General features: G+C 41.6%; 1 long non-coding RNA gene across 2 annotated transcripts in view; it reads right to left on the bottom strand.

Moving 5' to 3' along the window:
• Positions 1–1,173: 1,173 nt before the first annotated feature.
• LOC103695057 (uncharacterized) overlaps positions 1,174–19,708 on the bottom strand; it is a 150,615-nt gene continuing 132,080 nt past the window's right edge. For both annotated transcript variants that reach the window (XR_010061236.1, XR_001836113.2), the window contains one exon: positions 1,174–4,231. This is a non-coding gene — a long non-coding RNA (uncharacterized LOC103695057). The remainder of the gene's footprint in view (positions 4,232–19,708) is intronic.

Below are 19,708 nucleotides of genomic sequence, written 5' to 3'. Positions count from 1 at the left end.
CAGATACCATGACCAAGGCAACTCTTATAAGGACAACATTTAATAGGAACTGGCTTCCAGGTTCAGGTGTTCAGGCCAATGTTATCAAAGCAGGAATATGGCAACATCTAGGCAGGCATGGTACGGGAGGAGCTGAGGGTTCTAGATCTTCATCTAAAGGCTGCTAGCAGAACACTGACTGCCAGGCAGCTAGGATGAGGGTCTTAAAGCCCATACCCATAATGACACACCTACTCCAATAGGACCATACCCTCTAATAGTACCGTTTCCTGGACTGAACATATACAAACCATCACAATTCATATAAACTCACAGATGCTAAAGCAGCAAGCACAGGGCCAAGATGGGTCTGCACCAGGTCCTCTGCACCTACATTATGGCTTTCCATTTACTGTTTTTATGGGACTCCTGAGTTTGTGAACAAATGTGTCTCTAATTCTTGTGTCTTATCTTGGGCTCTTTTCTTTCTGTTGAATTGTTTTGTCCAACTTCAACATGATGGTTTTTGTATCATCTTATATTTTATTTTGTTATGTTTTGCTGTTAGCTCTTAGAGGCTGTTCTTTTCTAATGAAAGACAGAAAGAGAATGGATCCAAATGGGAGAAGAGGTGAGGAAAAACTGAGAGGAGTAAAGGGAAAGGAAACTGTAAGCAAGGTATATTTCATGAGAAAAGAATCTATTTTTAATAAAAGCAGGAAAATAAAAAGAGAAAAAATTAAGAATAGGGCTGGGAATATGGCTCTTCGGGTAAAGGAGGTTGCTGTGTGTAGGCTTAATGACTTGAAATTGAACCTAGAATCCACATAGAAGCTGGATGTGGTACACACTTGTTATCCAGAACTCCTATAGTAATATAAGAGGCAGATAGAGTTGAATCCCTTGGAAACTAGAGTATGTGCACACACCAGCAAACAACAGGAGAGACTCTGCCTCAAAACAAAGTGGTAAGTGAGAACTGTCGAAAGTTGTCCTCTGTCCTCCACATGTATGCTGTGACACATACATGCCATCACAAATAAGTACATACATAAATACTTACATATATGCATGCATACACACACGCATTTATATATATATATATATATATATATATATATATATATATATACAGAAAAGAAATACTAATCTTATTAAAGAAGTTAATTTTTTTAGAATAGTAATTGTGGCTTGAATACAATGGCCCCCATAGGACCATAGGGAGTGTCACTACTAGGAGGTGTGGCTTTGTGGTGTAGGTATGGACCTTGTTGGAGGGAGTGCGTCATTGTCAAGGCAGGCTTTGTGTTCTCATATGCTCAGGGTTGATCAGTATGATACATAGTCTTCTGCTGCCTGAAGATCAAGAAGGAGAACTCTCAGTTCCTTCTCCAGCGTCATGTCTGCCTGCGTGCCACCATGTTTCCTGTCATGATGACAATGGACTAAACCTCTGAAACAGTAAACAGGTGCCAAGTAAATGTTTTCTTTTATAAAAGTTGCTGTGATCATAGTGTCTCTCCACAGTATGAGAAGTCCTAAGACAGTAGTAATTGATCTAGTTCAAGCTTGCAAAGGTAGTTCAGAATTCCCAAGAACTCAGCTGTTGTTCTCTGTTATTAATATCTGGTGTGACTATGGTATATTTGTTACAAGTAGTGAACCAACACTGGAACACCAGTGCTGATTGCCACAATTTACTCAAGCTTTATAATTTTTGACCTAAGGTTATCTTTAGATTATATCTTGCCATTGAGTTTTCTGAGTTCTACTTATTTGCCATGTCTTCGTGGGCTCCTTTTGGCTGTGACACTTTCCTTATGCTTTGCATGCTGTGTGCTCTATGCTTTTACAGGTTCTCAAAGACCCACAGAGAAGGGAGTTTTTATGTGCCTTTACAGTGTACTGTACAGTCTAGGTCTGATGGCCTGGTCTTATAAGCTCAGCAGATGTGTGTGTGTAATGCTAAGATATAAGACTAATGATGTCATATGGCATTACTTGTAGCATATAAATGGGGTTATTGCTCTATAGTTAGATTTATATTTTTCATTTTTGAGGACTGAGGAAGGTAGACTTTGGGAATGGGAGTAGGTTTGCATCTTTCACACTTATAGACCTATACCAAGAAGTGAGCTCGTTTTGGTGGGACAACCCTCTACCTCCTTCAAGTACCCAAAATGACTTCAAAAGTCATATGCAATGCCTTTTCTTTCCTTATCTTTTTGGTACTCACCACAAACCATGAGTTATGAATAGAATAAAAACTGGAAGTGAATTACATTGGCAAGAAAATAATTGGCATTCTCTGAGGAACGTTGACTTTTCTCGCTGAGAATTTTTGGTTGCCAAAGCATACAACATCAGAGCTACAGCAGATTGAATGAAGGGTGGGCTAGAAGCAAGACATTAGGCAGTTTCTGCAACTTTCACGCTCATCTGTGTTGTTCTATAACCTGGAATGTGTCTTTAGAACTAAAGGTAGACTAGTATGACCCCTTTCTACCATAGGAGATCTTGAAGTGGCAAATCACTTGAGCAAACCAATATAAGTACTTTACTGAATGGTCATTTCTAATAGGAATTTCTTGCAACTATATTGAAAATTGTTTTAAAACAACATTTATTATTTCTCTTTATTTTATCCTCTTCTTCCTCCTCTGTGTTCAAGCACATGGACAGTTGGTTCTGTGCGCCACAGTGTACGTGTATGAGTGATAGGTCTGGCATCGACTAGAAATGACCTGAAGGAGTTGTTAGATTTTTGTCTTTTGATAGCTGAGTCTTAGAAGGAAAGCTTCACCGAGTTGATTAATGCCGACCCCTATCCCCAACCAATGTTAATCCAGAAGCTCATAATGTAGATTCATTGGGAAATAAGGATTTTTCAGATGTAGCTTGCTAAGAAGAGCTCATACTTAACTATGTTCAAAGACTGGTAGGTATCCTTAGAAGAGAAACCAGAGACACAAAGACACAAGGAAAGGAAAGATAACCATATGAAGGTGAAGGCAGAAACTGGAGGAAAGAGGCTGAGAGACAGAAAATCAAGGCGTTTAGAGTTTGCGAAAGGCTGAAAGAAGCAAGAATAAATCTTTCCCTAAAGCTGTTAGAAAGGGTTTGGTGTTGCTAAAACCTATTTGAACTCCATACTGGGGGAGAAAAAAGTTCTATTGCATTTATTCCCAGTTTGTGGACTGTGTCGTGGTTCTTTGAAATGAACACAAAGGTCATCAATGCTCAATTGCCTTCACCAAAAATCTGATGATAGAAGATTTTTTTTGTGAGAAGGAGAGAACAAGAGAGGGCAACAACAGAGAAGACAAATAGCCTTATATTACCTAGGTGTTTGGTGAAGAATAGAATCATTAAGGTGGAGACAGGGATAGGTAGATTATAGGTAGATGACAGATAGATAGATAGATAGATAGATAGATAGATAGATAGATAGATAGATAGATAGATAGATATGATATATAGATAATGACTTTATAATGAATTGGCTCATTCAATTATGAAGAATGACAATTTTCAAGGTAGTTGGCAAATGCGAACACCAGTAGGCCCCAAAGATGAGTCTCTGATCTTCACTGATAACCATGCTGTTGATTCTAGCAGCACTCTTGCAGGGTGGATGGTGGGCACAGGTTGGTGTTGTGGGTCAGCTGTAATGGGGATCAGATGAAGTGGGGACTGGAATTCCATCCTCAGAGTTAGGGGCATATTCCTCGTCCCATTTGAATCAGTTTCTATAATCTTTCATGAAGGCAGTTTAAGCTATTTTTAGAAGGTGAGATTTGCTTTAAGGCTTCTGAGGGTTATACTAATATATACTGATGTATCCCTCTTTCCTGAAAATCTCTAGGTAGTATTGGAAATTTTGGATCAGCTTGTAGCATGCTTGTAAGGAACACGTAGCATAACCCCATAAGACAGTTTAGTAGGCCTATGATTAACATAGTTCTCACAGCCTTCTCAAGTATCATGACACTATCCAGTCAGAATTCAAAGATCCAAAATGACCAGAAATACAATTTTCAAGATAGTTGGCAAGTGGGAACACCAACAAACCCAAAAGATGAGTCTTTGATCTTCACTGATAACCATGCTCTTGATTCTAGCAGCTCTCTTGCAGGGTGGACGGTGGACACAGGTCAGTGCTGTGGGTGAGCTGAAAGGAGGATCAGAACAGTGAAGTTCTAGGCTGAAGGCCAGCAAGCTTGAGATCCAAGAACAGCTGATGTCACAAAGTCTGAAATGAGAGAAGATGTCCAGCTCAAGGGCAGTCAGGAAGGATCAGCTGTATTTTAACACTGTGGGTGGACAGTCTACATTTTTATTATAATTGGACATTCAACTCAAAGGATGAGGCATTCCCCTCACCCCCTTACAGAGAACAATCTGTTTTACTCAGTATACCAATTCAATATTAATTTATTCAGAATAGTATCATAGGTACACTCAGAATAATATAATCAAGTGTCTAGGTTGCCTGTGGTCCTCTTAAACTAATACTCCAAAATAACCATCTCATCTCTTCTGCCTGGAAGGACTCCATGGAGAGAACAGGGCCCCAGAACTAATATCCAAGGGTAAAGGAATGTAGGTGGATCAGTTACCTAAGGGGCCTTTGTGTAAATATGACCAGAAAGCCACATGTCATCATGGTGGATGGTGTCTTATAGATCTTGTTTGTATGGTGTGGCCATAAAAGAACAAATAGAGGATATGAAAAATGAGGACACTTCATTCCTACAAAACTATGACCTACATGAACCTCTGAAATATGGGTACCACCCCAATTGAAGTCAGTTTTCCACAAAGCATATTTGATAGCTCAAATATATGTCAGTTCATAGGTTATGAGAGATGGTACATTTATCACTAATGTTAGCTGCCTGGAATGTACGCCTATATATAGCAATTCTGGCAAAATGATAAGGAACAGGACAATGCCCTATGTGCCTGGGGCCAATTAAACCCCTATCACAAAGAGGCTGCTTCAGTGAACAGAAGCAAATGAATGAATAGGTGGCCATTCAATTCTTCAGAAATGGAAGTTTCTTTGGACAACCCACAGCTCTGATGCATAGGGCTCTGTTGCACCGGGCTGCTCCCAGGCTTGTGCAGCTACAGAAAGGTTTTCCTGTTCTGTGAAGGCTTTTGCAGTCATTGCCAAAGCTATACAAGAACTCAGTCCTGACTACAGAGAAGGGAGCATTGGAGAATGTATCCAAGGATACTCCCCAAAGCAGTGAGCACACAAAACCCACAGTATTGTGACAAGACTACTTAATCATAATTACCTAAGAAACAAAGTTAATCTGGATATAAAATTTAGGAAACAAAACAAAAACCAAAACACGAAATCAGGACTGTGTCATAGTATTACTGTAGTACTCCGGAACACAAAGATGCTGAGGACAGGAGACTAAAATACAGGATTCAGTAGGGCCAGATGGACCACGGTCATAGAGAACACCACTGGCTTGAAATCCATAGGATATGGTGTCTTTAGGGGAGCCTGGATCCAGGAGAGAAGCTTTTTAGTAAACATCTGCTCATCTTTTCTGGGTCATTTTCCTCCCAATGGTATAAGGGACATGTAAAAATAGAAACTTTGCTGTCCAGAAGGCTGGAATTTGGATCCCAACTGGGTCACCTACTGGGACCTTGAACAAATTACTTAATGTCTTGGTTCTTAAAAGTCTAAGTTTTCTTACCCATATTTTCCCTTCCGGCTCAGTTCAGATGTTATATTTCTGACTATGACTTTACATACTTTCAAGAATTAGATGTTTTGAGGGACATTTCCCCCAAATGACACAGACAACAAGCAATTATTATCCTGGACACCATTTGGACAGCAAACCACTGAATGAGCATCGAAGAAACAACTTCTTAACAAATTAATAAACAGACAGAGGCAAGAAGGATATGGACTACTGAGAGAAGGCACAGGGATAGGGAAGCTTAAGAAACATTCATCGCCTCCCTTCAAGTAGGAGTCTTAAATGAAAAGGTTCAATTGCCCGTGGCTTCTGAGGCTATAAATTGTGGCCCCTTGTGATATCAAACTTTCTTGAAAGGTCATTGAAAACAGGATCCTCTGTCACACGGTGGCTGGGATTACCTGGGGGAAATCATACCTCTGCAGTGCATATGAAGGGAACTAGAGGGATGGGAAGTAGATGAATGAATGGCAGTTTCTTAACCAATCAGCTAGAGGAACAGGTCTGGCTCGGGGTGGGTGTGGGGCACATTCCTTTGGGCTTCAGTGATCAGCTGATGAGGCCACCCTAGATTATATCACAGCCTTCGTGTGTTGGGACACTCTTCTGATGCTTTGTGAATCATGCCTCCATTCCTGCCATCACTCATGTCCTGACATATGAGTGGGTGAGAACTCATTTATTCTCTGACTTAGGGATCAGTGTAGGAAAAGAGTTAAGAAGAGTATCTGACCTGACTCATTCATGTTATAGATGGGGACCTAGAGACTTGAAGAGCAGGGAGGTGATTTTTCATTAAGAAACTCGGAAGGCTGCCTAGTAAAAGGAAGTAAATCCTTGTCTGTGGTTGCCAGGCTAATTGTGCCCAATGTTCACCTCCCAGGAGGCTATGGGGAGATGACCCAGTGTCTAACTGGTATGTAACTGTCAAAGGGAAGGAAGGTCAGATGTGTCTCTTGGTGTATTAATTTATTATTACCTCTTTGAGGAAAGATATACTGAGGTTCTTCACAAAAATCTCTCTCATCCCCTCAACTCAGATAAAGGAGAAACTGATGAAGACTGGGCCATTTCAAAGTGCTTTCTCATGGACCATGGATTTGGGTCTTCACCGAGAGGTAGTGTTGGACATGGAGGTGTCTTCTTTGTAGACAGATAGTCCTGCAGGAGTGGCCCACAGTGCTATGTAATATTTAAATGAATCATCTGCTCATATTTCCCAACCATCTAAGAAATTCACTGAATCAACAAGGAGTAATCTAAAGGTCTCTTATTTTCCAGCTCTCGCACCTTCATACAGCTCCCTGGTCCTTATTTTATTATTTTATTTTATTTCTGTTTTAGTTTTTTCCTTTCATTAACTTATCCACTTTACATCCCAATCTCAGCCCTGCTTCCCTCCTCTCCTTCAAGTCTCGCCCTCACAAGCCCCTTCTCCCATTACTTCCTCCCCCTTCTCAATCCCCCATGGGTACCAACTTGCCCTGGCATATCAAGTTGAAGGAGGACTAAGCGCATCCTCTCTCACTGAGGTCTGATGAGGCAGTCCAGCTAGGGAGAAGGGATTCAAAGGCAGATAGCAGATTAAAGGACAGCCCCTGCTCCAACTCTTCAGGGACCCACATGAATATCTAGCTGCACATCTGCTACAAAATTTGGGTGGGGGGGCTAAGTCCAGCCTTTGCCCGCTCTTTGGTTGGCGGTTCAGTCTCTGGGAACTCCCAAGGGCCCAGGTTAGTTGACTCTGTAGGTTTGCTTGTTGTGTGCTTCACCCCTTTGGCTCCCTTAATCCTATCCCCCACTCTTCCACAAGATTCCCTGAGCTCTGCTCAATGCTTCACTGTATTTCTCTGCATCTGTTTCCAACTGCCTTTCAGAAGACAGTTATGCTAGGCTCCTGTCTGCAAGCATAGCAGAGTGCCATTAATAGTGTCAGATGTTGGTTCTCTCCTATGGAATCTCAAGACGAGCCAGTCATTGGTTGGCCATTCTCTCAATCTCTCTGGTTGATGTCCTCCTCCCTCTACTGGAAGTCCTGACTTACTAAAGGAGGTGGCCACTTCAGTTTCCATATCCCCTGCTGCTAGGCATCTCAGCTAGAGCCAACTCTAGACTCCAGCCATCTCAGGTCTCCAGCCTGTCCCAGAGATGACCCCTCCACTAATTTCCATTCTCTCTCCCAACCTTCTTCCTTGATTCTCTGTACACAATCTCTATCCCTGTTCCCTTCCTCACCCCTCCCCTCTCCAATACATAGTCAAAGAAAATATTTTAGTTTTTTTCTTATAAGAGAGTAGATAACATCTCCTTATAAGAGTCACCCTATAGACTATACATGGACTGACCCTGGACTCCAACTGCATAGGTAGCAATGAATAGCCTAGTAAGAGCACCAGTGGAAGGGGAAGCCTTTGGTCCTGCCAAGACTGAACCCCCAGTGAACATGATTGTTGGGGGAAGGCGGTAATGGGGTGAGGATGGAGAGGGGAACAACTATATAGAAGGGGAGGGAGAGGAGTTGGGGGATGTTGGCCCGGAAACCGGGAAAGGGAATAACAATCGAAATGTAAATAAGAAATACCCAAGTTAATAAAGATGGGAAAAAAAAGAGTCACTCTATAAAAGACATGTCTCAAGGACTTATTGTTTGGCCATTGGCCATCACACACAATTTTGAATAACACTATCATATTTCTTCAGTAACAGAGGTGCAGTACTCGTAAAATGAAAATGTTCTAGAACTTGAAACTTTGCTGGCATGATGGCATATGTGGAAAATTTTAGAGAAAATAAAGGTGCACTAAAACATTCCATGAAAGTATTACTGCTTGGTTATATGTAAAAACGATATATGAAATATGAATGAATTTCCTTGGTTCTCCTCCCCAAGATATCTCAGACATACAATAGTCTAGCATCTGGAAAGGCTGACTTCTAAAACTTGTGAACTGAAGCATCTTGGTTAGAAATTGGTAAAAGGAAACTTAAAATGAGTCAATTTCAGTAAAATACAGTGGTCTTTTGTTTTTGTTTCAGTAACATTTGCAAAATCTTTCATTAAAAATATCTGAAATTAAATGATGCTAGTAATAACAGTATGGTATTGGAATTTACTCCCACGACTAATACTGCTCATATTTATAGAGCACTTTAAATGAGTAGTCTTTTTTCTCTATTATTCCCATTTTACAGATGAGAAAATTGAGAATCAAAAAGTTTAGGAGAAATGGTTTTCAGGTACTTGAGCAATTTGCATATGTCCTCCATAGCATATTTCCAGTTGAAACACATGCACTCCTGGGTCTCTTTTGTACTTACTATTAGAACTAATGGCTGAACCAGTTCTTTTTTTCCCCCTCAGAGAAGTACACACCATGAATATGTGCCTCTGGGAATGCAAATTGCCCACTCAATGAATTAGGCAACCACAAACAAATGGAGATTCACACAGATGTAATTAAGAATAGAAAATACAAACCTATGTGCAGAACCATGATTTACAGTCAAATTCACCTCCCTTGAAAGTTCATATTAGATTGCTCTCATTTGATTACCAAGCTGCTGTTTCAATGCAAAGCATATGCTTGCAGATCCTCAGGTTTGCCCGCCTTAAGAATTAGCTAATAACTTTGAAACAGACCTTTAAGGGAGGAGCGCTTCATGCCTTGGCAGAGCAACCATGTGCAAGTGAAAATATATGCATCTCAACTGGTTATTTCTGTAGGGAAGACAAATGTGCAAAAATATGTTTACCAGGAGAAAGATTCTGGTTTTGAGTATTTGCCAAATGTTACACAAATAATTAGTGATGTCGCGAAGTGCTTGGCAGCTCCTCTTGGGCTTCTGTCGTTGGGAGGAAATCTGTTCATACTCCAGTGTATGGAGAACTATGACACTTTACAGTATTCACGGGGCACAGTTGCCAGTTTCTCTTATACAACAGCCTGCTACTCCTTTATTCTTCTTCTCAGAGAACCTGAAAAATGATGGCCCAATCCCTCAGAGAGGCGCCTGTTCTACTTTTCCATGCCATAAACTCAATATTAGGAAGCAAGCCATCATTTTGCATGCACCCTCATGGTCACTGTCACCTTGCCTCTAGTGTCTTTGCATCTTGGGGTGGAGTGACAGTTGTAATATGAAACATGAAAGGAAAGTTAAAGCGATTGGAAACCCTCTCATAGCCCAACTTCTAGAAAAGCAGAGAAAAATCTAGAAAGTTATTCTTCAGCTCCATGTTCTAGACTGAATGGCATTTACTGATTCAAAGGGGAGCCTGCCTCACCATCAATGGCATTTGGAATGAGAGTTAATGTTGTTATCCCTTTGGCCCCATAGCTGTAGCAGCTAAGACCTTAGGAAAGTAACGTTCATTTACAAAGAGTGCAGGTTCTAGGAGGGCAGTGTTCCAGGCCTTTTCCAGCAGAGGGGAGGTTGCTTCCAAAGGCTGGGAGAAGTGTCCTGATGGTTACCAGGAGGGATGCCTTGAATGGGAGCCAAATTGCAGACTTCAGTTTGAAAGTTATTCTAGTCAGAGATAGTGTGTTGAAGGAAGAAGGCAAAAGGCCAGTGCTGAACTAGAGTGATGAGTCAAAGACAGCCGCTGTTGTGGTGGAGTGAAAATCCAAACAGAAGAGAAGACGAGGTCAGGAGCGGGAGGCATGGATAAGACATTTTCAAAAGACCTGTTCGCTTTTATGGCTGAGAGGTAGCATGGCGGCAAAGCAAGGCTTCAGAAAGAGGCAGAGCATCAGGCTCCGTGGAGAATCTGACTTGGCAGAGGAGGTCAACGTCACTGCACAAAACCAAGCAGACTGACCGAAGGTCCTAGGAGGAGTGAATTCGGTACCACTCTCTAGTCAGAGCTCTAAGTCATGAGTCTAGATTAACAGCCATTTCACAGATTCTCACCAACACTGCATAACTCTCAGAAGTCACAAAACAATATAGCATAACACCACGAGGGGGAAAGGGACGGGAGATAAGCCAAGGAAACAGGGTAGCATGTGAGATGTGACATCTCCCCGTAGAAAACAAATATATTGATTACATCCAGGGAGATGAAGAAGTGGGTACTGGTGCAAGAGGAAAAAAAAACTCACATCAGAACCAAAAAAAAAATCGTCATGCAAATAAGGGCCCATTATTTCCCCTCTGCATGAAATGACTGACTTTGAGTTTTAACATGGGAGAAGCCAGATGGCGGCAGACGGGCTTATTATAGAAAGTCCACTTGTACTGAAGTTTTTCTCAGCACTCTCTGCCTTGCTGAGTGAGGTTTTGTTTTGTTTCATTCCTAAGCGTAGGGCAGGCAAGTACGGAAATTTGTATACAATCTGAGACCTTTTCATGGAAATGTTCTATTCAATACCTCCGATAACGTGATACACGATGCCACCACAGGGAAACCAGTGTCGCTGCAGACGTTAATCATAATTATGAAAATTTTTAATTTAAATGTAGGTCTGAACACACAAAATACAGTGCACGGCCATCTGTTGGTTTTCCATCTGGGCTCATTTGCAAAATACATTCTGTTTCGCTCCCCCCTCCCCCCTCTATTTATAATCTTCCCTGGAAAACAAATATGCCTAATCTATGGCGTGCCAGAGCTGAAGTTAGCTATTTACAAGGGTCTTTTAATAGACACGGTTACATGGCTGAAGGCAGTAACAGAAACTTCCAACTTCTTCTCCCTCTTTCTCTTTCTTGCTCTTCCTGGTAGGACACCAAGAAGACATAAAGAAGAACGTACCTTTTTCTGCAATGAATATGGTGTTTAAAAGAGTAACACCTGCAACTCATGAGCTGCCATATTCTTTATGATGAGAGGAAAGGAGGCCATGGCTCTCAGCTGAAGGGTAGACTACCCAATGAAGTACAACCGTGTGTGGCATGTTATCCAGACATCAAAACAGAAGTGTGGGTACAATTCACCCCATGGATACATGGTGAAAAACACTCACAACAAAAGAAGCCTCACATGAAAGCTCACGTATTGTGAGGTTCAACTCACTTGACACCTCCAAAGTGGGCGAATTGGTAGCGGTTATGGATTGTCTAGGGATGCAACGTGAGACCATGAGAAATGAGCAGCAATTGCTGTTAGATTTCTTTTGGGGGTGATAAAAAACACTCTAAAATTAGACTATGAGGATTACTGTAGAACGCATACAAAATATTGAAATGTATTCTTTAGACTGTTAAACTTCACGATGCCAATTATATCCCAAGAAAGGTGTTAGGAAGACAACTGGGAGGAGCTATGGAAACCACTGGCTCATTTTTTCCTATTTTCGAGATGATGTTTGGGTCCTGGGGGAATGATGGCTACTATTCAGTTGGTTAGTGTTAAGGTTTCCAGGACTCTTTCCAAGGCTTCCTCCTAAGACACAATGCTGTGTGGCACTCATTCATCCACCTCAGCTATGGTCTTCTAGGAACAGGTGTGAACTGAAGCAGAGACATGAACAAGGACATCCGTTATGAAAGACTATGGTGGACCCAAGACAAGGAAGGGTTTTAAAGCCTGCCGTTGCCAGAAGGCTTGAGTGGCAAAGATGGCGGCAGCAGAGCTTTGCCTCTGACTGTAGCTTGAGAAGAAGGGAAGGAGAGAGATGAGTTCAATACCTCACAGGAAGGCTGAGCTCTCCTTAAGTAGGCATTTCCAGAGAAGCCATGCCTGGCCTAAATCCTGAGGAGTAACAGGATACGTAACAGAGACAAATGGGAGGAATCTCTTCTGATGGGACACAAACTCCACCAGCAAGTTTAGTATCGAAGATGAAGGGGCCAGCTGCTGCTCATGCAGAGTAAAACCTTGAGCCGATGTAACTTCTGTGGAGACACAACAAAGGGCATGAAAGGTCAGGAGGGAACAGTGATGCTGCACCTCCTGTGTAAGAGTAGACAGAGGGAAGAGTGAAGGCAGATTCTAAAATAAAGGTGGGAAACACAGGAAAGTCAGATTTAACCAGAACAAGGAAGGAGGTCTAATTGAAGGCAGCCAGAGGTTCTGGGATGAATTTTGTCCACTGAGGCTTCCTCTTCTGTGGGAGATTTTTAGTTTAGGTACGCAGTGAGTGGATGGTTCAAGAACTCACATCTGATAAAATCAGATTTGGCAAGATGAGCAAGAAAGTCGACAAGAATTAAACTGATGAGAGGAAGGAGAGTGAATAGCATTGAAATATGGAGGGAAGCAGCTGGGATCCTGAATGAGACCGTCATGACAAAGTATGTAGGAGAAAGAGAATATAGTCCTCGGATAATTTTATGTTACACTGGGCATGACATCATGGCCTGCAATTTCCCCCTGCATTTGGGGGGAAGTGTGAACTTGGGTCTTGGCAGATAGATAGGTCTCAGTTTCTTTCACGCTAACCAGATTCTGTAGGGTATAGCCTTGGAAAGTTTCAGCGGAGAACAAGAACAAAGAGGAGTTCTGGAGTTGACGGCTGCCAGAGTCCATCGCTATATGCCTCCCCTACGATACTGTTATTGTGGGGTCAGGGAACTAAGTTTGTTGGATTATTTACCAGGCAAATTCTTAGCAGTTCACAGAAAGGCAGGAGATGTGTGTTTACTTATCTTCAATGACTTGTTAAGTCTCAGAGATAGGAAGAACAACTCTTTCTAAACCACGTGATCAACAGTAGGGATAACGAGAAAGACAGGTCCAGTTGTTCCGTAGCTATGCAAAATAAGGTAGAGGTAGGTGGTGGGTATTTACAGAGGTACATATACACTGAAGTCCTGAGGAGCACCAGTTTTTCTGTAGGCAGACTGGAAGTGTAGTGTGTGGAAGGACTGTGCAGCCCTGTACACAGAGGCACAAGCAACAAACCTGAGGCAGGAGCTCCTATACACATTCAGAGGAAATACCAGCATTTGGCAGTCACTGAAGGTCTGCTGTGGTGTTGGGTGACACGGAAACCTTTTCTGGAGATATCTGCATGGAGAGATCATGGGATGCCACTCATTTCACACCTCATGCAACCTGTCTGTGCTCTAGTATTCTCTCAGGGACGCTGAGGTAAAGCCTTGTGTTTGGAAACTTAGGATGCACAGACGAGAAAGGGAAGATAAGCCAACTGAATGAAAGGAAAGTGTGCAGAGCATAGGAGAGAGAAACTTGTGGGAAGCTTGCCGTGTGGAAGAAACTATCCCCCATTGCTTCACATGAACTCTCATGAGCCCAGGACAGAGGAGGTTGAACGTTAGTGGTATCTAAGTTAGCCAAAGCAATTATTTTGCCTCCTGTCCAGCAATTTTGGTTCATAGTCTCCAGTACAGCTTTTTCTCATGATAGTCTGTCTGTCTGTTTCCCAATCTCTCTCTCTCTCTCTCTCTCTCTCTCTCTCTCTCTCTCTCTCTCTCTCTCTCTCTCTCTCTCTGCTAAACTTTTATGCTAAACATCTTTCAATCTCCCTTCAACCCCTAAACAGACCTCTTTGCCCATCTGTAATCCAGCTCTCTCCTGTACCCTGCCTGGGACACACACACATATACTGCTTCTCAGTGTTACTCTTGTCTTTGTTTTCTTGTAACCTCTCGCCCCATTCACAATGTCTCTCTAAGAAGGAACATTGTGTCTTGTGACACTTACATGACCCACAGTGCCCAGGACATATCGGTATTCATGAATTGCTTTATCAGAATGCAGCTGCTGTTTTGTGAGTCTTTCGGAAAACGGAATCCTTCCAGTCACCCATTCAAACCAAAGCTACCTCAAGAAACCACATTCCTAATGCTGGAACAATAAACCTACCCATTTAGCTGATAGAGAAATGTGTCGTGTTACAATGTAAAGCAAATTAGCTCAATAAAGAGTTTTGACTTTCTGATAACCTTCTGTCGAAAATACAGGAGTTGATCAGAGTCAGAAAGGAGCTGTTATATTCGAAGCTAAACTGAAGAATCAGAACAGATGCAAGGCATAAAAGAGAGACGGCACACTGGCTTTAAATGCATATAACATGATACTTTGATGTTTGCTTCCTAACGATTTATTTAAAATTGTTTGCCCTTTGAGCTGCTTTAATTTTGGATGCCACAGCTCTCTTTGGGAGCCGTGAAGGATTGTACACATACGTTTCTTTAAAAAAATGCAGCTTTTATTATTTATTTATTTATTTATTTTTGATACCTATTTTCTGTCAGGTCAACTTCCATGGAAATCCTGGGCCCTAGGAGGTCTGAGTCTCATTTTTATATTTACACAGGGAACATGCTGTTTCTTGCTGAAGTCGGTTGAACTATATGGGCCAGTTTCTCTTGTCGGCTTCTTACAAGCTTTGAAATGGAAGAAAAAATGCACAGCAGGGTAATCCAGCCCTTTGAAATTTTGGAAACTGGGCAAGATGCACTGTGGTATTGATTTGTAATAAGCTTTGTTCAGACGGCATCCATCTATAATGCGGGTGAGGGCTCTTTCTGGATTAAGACGCCTGGTGGTTATAAATGAATAGCTGTTACCTCTTTATTTGGGGTTGGGAGGTGGTGACAGCGGTGTGAGTACATGATTTTCAGTCATTTCCTTTGTGAGATTTTTTGGCATTTCTTTTCAAGGCATGTCCTTTCATTAGAGGCACAAATGACATTGTAAAAGACGTGACTCTTCAGAAGTTAATTCATAACACATGGCAGAGAGAGCTGACAGAGCTGTGCTCCTGGGTGCTTCTCACTGATTTTCACTGTTTGCTGAGATTTCCTGTGACTGCTGGCCACAGTGCTGGCCCTTTATAGTAGGACAGTCATCATCTTACTTATCCTTGCCAGGATCCTTGAGGCTGTGTACCCATAAACCCCCTTTCTAAGATGAGAAGTCAGGATCAAGGAGAGATAGTCTTGCCAGGGGTCACTGCTGGTAAACTTAGGACCAAGATAAGAATGATGTTTGCCTTTAAGGCCAAGCACTAGAAGCTCCCTCCCTCTGAACACCTACATGCAATGAGACTGGGGAGCTCCCGGCTGGATGCTGACAGACCACCACACTTCATTGGCCAGGAAAGGAACTGCTTCAGAAGGAATCATTTAAATCATCTTGTCTTTTAGATCTAATCACTTTAATGGCCTTAATTCTAAAAGTCCACTTCTTTGGTCTCCACATGTCATTGAGACTTTGTCTGTCTTCCCAGTTGCCCTCGAACTGTCTTAACTGGGATTATGGAGAGCTCGGTGTCAGGAAATTCCAAGTTACTTTTAGTAATAAGATATTGAAAATTACATGAGATTTTTTTGGTCTCTTATAAAAAGCTTAAAAATGAATTATTTAAACCTGGATACCTGCCTACATACACTATTAGCATTTCGACACAATGATGCTTTTCTTTAGAATGCTGTCAGACCATGTCAATCCCGTGTGTGAAGGCCTTTCAGCGGGCTTTGTTTCCGCTCCTATTTCCTAGATTCCCTATGAAGTCGAATAGATTCTATATATCAGCCTTCAGATTTCATACAGGTCAACTGGAGCCCTGTTTCGCTTTCAGAGCCCACCCAAAGGGTGTTTGAGTGGAATAAATCCCCATCCTCTATAATTTCATAGCCATTTAGATTAGTGGTTCTCAGTCTTCCTAATGCTAGGACCCTTTAGTACAGATCCTCATGTTGTGGTAACCCCCTCCCTGAATCATGAAATTATTTCATTGCTACTTCATAACTATAATTTTGCTATTGTTATGAATTGTAATGTAAGTATCAGATATGCAACTCCTGTGGGGGTTGCAACTCATAGATTGATAACCACTGACTTAGATGAAGAAGCTGAGGTAAGGGATTATGGCAAAGGTCAGAAGGGGGTTATAGGGAAGTGCAGTGGGATGAGGGAGGTGCCTAGTTCAATTTTCCACACCTTTCCAAGGATCCGGAACTCATTTATGATGTGATGTTGCTGTTCCTTGGGAATGGGACCTTGTTTGAAAATACCTTGCTTCGCTCATGACCAAGGGACTCATTGAGTTGGATCATAACCAAGTCTGATCATTCCCTCATAAGTGAGAAATTTGAACTTACAGGCAGAGAAAAATCGTGGATGGGAAGAGTTTTGTGTGCGTGTGCGTGCATGCATATGTGTGCATGCACACACATTTATATTTATAAGAACACCTCATTGCATGTAGGTGTTCTTGGTTGTAAAGTTGACTACATCTGGAATTAGCTAAAAACCATGGGGCTGATTACACTTGTGAAGATTTTTTTTTAAATTAAATCATTTGAAGTGGGAAGACTCATTTTTAACTTGGATTTTTTTGAGGTGAGGAGATTCATCTTTAATCCAGATCTTTTGAGGAAGGTCCCCTTGATCTGGGCCATACCTTCTCATGGCAGCCCATATAAAGGACGTGGAAGAAAGAGGTTTGCTTTCTCTTTTTATGCTTGCTCTAGCTCTCTTTAGCAAGTCCATTCCTTCACTAGCCTACTTCTTTGGGATTCCAGTGTATACAGAAAACCACCTAAGATATTTCACTTTGTGGACTGAAAAATTGCTGGGTTCTCGGACTTCCATTGGTAGATAGCCATTGTTGGACTAGCCAGAGCACATCCTGTGAGCCATTCTAATAAATCCTGTTTCTTTTTCATTCTACTATTTCTGTTCCTCTAGAGAGCCCAGTCTAACACAGATTTTCTTACTAGCAGTAGTTCTGGAGCAGAGCAACGAAAGTATATAGCTAATTTTTTTTAAGGTACCTGGAATAGGCTTTCCAATTTGCTGACACTTACAGTTACTGAAGCCTATCCTAGAAGTTCAGAGTGCGCTGATAGAAAACCCATGGCGTGAGCTATTCTACAAACTTACAAAGACAAATGCATTTGATTGTTCCAATTCACCAGTTGTGAGAGAACAGATCTGGGGACTCTGTATCTAAAATAACTGGCAATTTGTGGAACAATAAGGAAAATGATGGTGCTGGTTGGTTGCTTCTAGCATCTCTGGATAAAGTGACACAGGCAAAGAATGAACACTGATAAAATTAACCAAAATCTAGCATCCCAGAATACCTTGAAGAACGACAATGAACTCAGTGATAAACTTGGCTAGCTCCAGATATACACAGTGTAAATGTTTCTAAGTATGCCCTGGAAAAGAATCTTCTCTCTTCTTAAGTCACAGAGCTCAAGGTTCAGAAAAGGCAAACCAAAGCCTATGTCATGAGGTTGCTGAATTACACCAAAAATTCAAAGTTACAACCAGGGAGGGTGTCAGCAGTTAAAGTAAGGGTATTACTTGGTAAAGAATGGGATCTTGTAATTTGTGATGGAATCGTATGGGGACCCCATTGGGGCTGAGAACTTTGGACCGCCTGATTCTCAAGAATTTATTTCATCTGAGGAACTAGTCTTTTCAACCTCAGCACAAATACACTCCCTCTGAAATATTGCCTTTTCTGCAGTTGACCAAGAAAATTAGTCTTTCATTATCTGCTAAACCAGCAGTGACTTTCTCTGAAGCGAAGCCAGGCAAGACAATATTGATGTCACTCAGGGTCCACCAATAGACTTAAGGCTAAATAGGCTCCTGGAGGGGAGCCCACGAGGAGCTAAACTGCATCATGAAAGAGCTTAATGAGTTTGATAATTCATTCAAACAAGAGTCTGAGGAATAGATGTGGGAACAGATTTTAAGGATATGGGATAATGGTGGAAAGACCCTAAAACTGAATCAGGCTGAATTTATTGATATGGGCTTTCTGAGTGGAGAGTCTAAGTTTAATATAGAAGCTCACACAATTTTTAAAAACGCTGTCAAAAGTTTGTTCAAAAATGGTTGGCTGGGGTTGGGGATTTAGCTCAGTGGTAGAGTGCTTGCCTAGCAAGTGCAAGGCCCTGGGTTCAGTCCCCAGCTCTGAAAAAAAGAAAAGAAAAAAAAATGTTTGGCTGAAGTAATTTTCAAAAGATAGCCTTCTGAAAAGGAGTTGGAGTTGCCTGATAGCCCTTGCCTTAGTGTTGATGAAGGTATTTTAGGGCTGTTGGCAATTGCAATGCTACAGTGGGTAGGCTGTGTATAATCTAATCCTCTACAATGGGAAGGCCCAGAAGACATGCCCTTCACTAACCTTTTAAAAGACAAAATGGTGACAGGGGCACCAGCCTGATTAAAGAGGTTTGTTGTCACCCTTTGTGGCAGACCTTAGAGTTGGAGATGCTAAGGCTCAATTGGATGAATTAAATGTAATAGGTTCAATTGGGCCCCAAAGTAGCAGGGGACATGTAGAAACACTGAATTGTCAAAGGCAAGATGATTGTAACTACCATAATGGGTAGCACAGACAAATCAATGTCCATAATGGCCTAGCCCTTGATGGTTTGCAGAGGCAAAGTGAATTTTATGGTGGTATGCCTTATATGGACCTGTGGAACTGACTGATCAATCATATTTCCAGGCGTGAAATAAGAAACCTATTGTATTTTTGTTTGATCTGTATAAGCAGAAAAATTCTCAAACAAATGAAAGGAAAACTACATTGGATTGTGGCAGAAAAGAGTCTTTGAGTCTTGGCCCATGAGCCAGTTTACAGACCCATAACCATTTGAATGAAGGGATAGCCAGTTTTCCCTGAGGAAAGACCTTGATAAAATATCTATAAGTTTTACTGTTAGCCAGAGGGCCCTTCATCAGAAGAACCTAAGGCCTTTTACAAGGGCAACTGTATGTAGGGAAAAAGAAAACAATCAAACTTTCTGGGATCTGTTGGATACTGACTCAGAGGTGATACTAATTCTTGGAGAGCCCAAGAAGTATTGTGACCCACCACTTGGAGGAATGTCTCATGGAGGTGAGGTAATTAATGGAGTTTTAGCTGATGTCTGAATCACAGTAGGTCTATTGGGTCTCCGAACTCATCCTTTAGTTATTTCCCCAGTTCCAGGATGTATAATTGGAATAGATATACTTAGAAGTTGGCAGAATTCCCACAATATATTTTTGTTTAAGTCACATGACATCTAGAATTTTTTAATAGCAGTCTTACAAAAATTGATTCAGAGCTTGTCTGATT

The sequence above is a fragment of the Rattus norvegicus genome, chromosome 1 (genome assembly GCF_036323735.1).
Source record: "Rattus norvegicus strain BN/NHsdMcwi chromosome 1, GRCr8, whole genome shotgun sequence".
In the NCBI taxonomy this organism is placed as follows: Eukaryota; Metazoa; Chordata; class Mammalia; order Rodentia; family Muridae; genus Rattus; species Rattus norvegicus.
The sequence above is the reverse complement of the archived record's forward strand: the minus strand, read 5'-3'. Positions and strand labels throughout refer to the sequence as shown.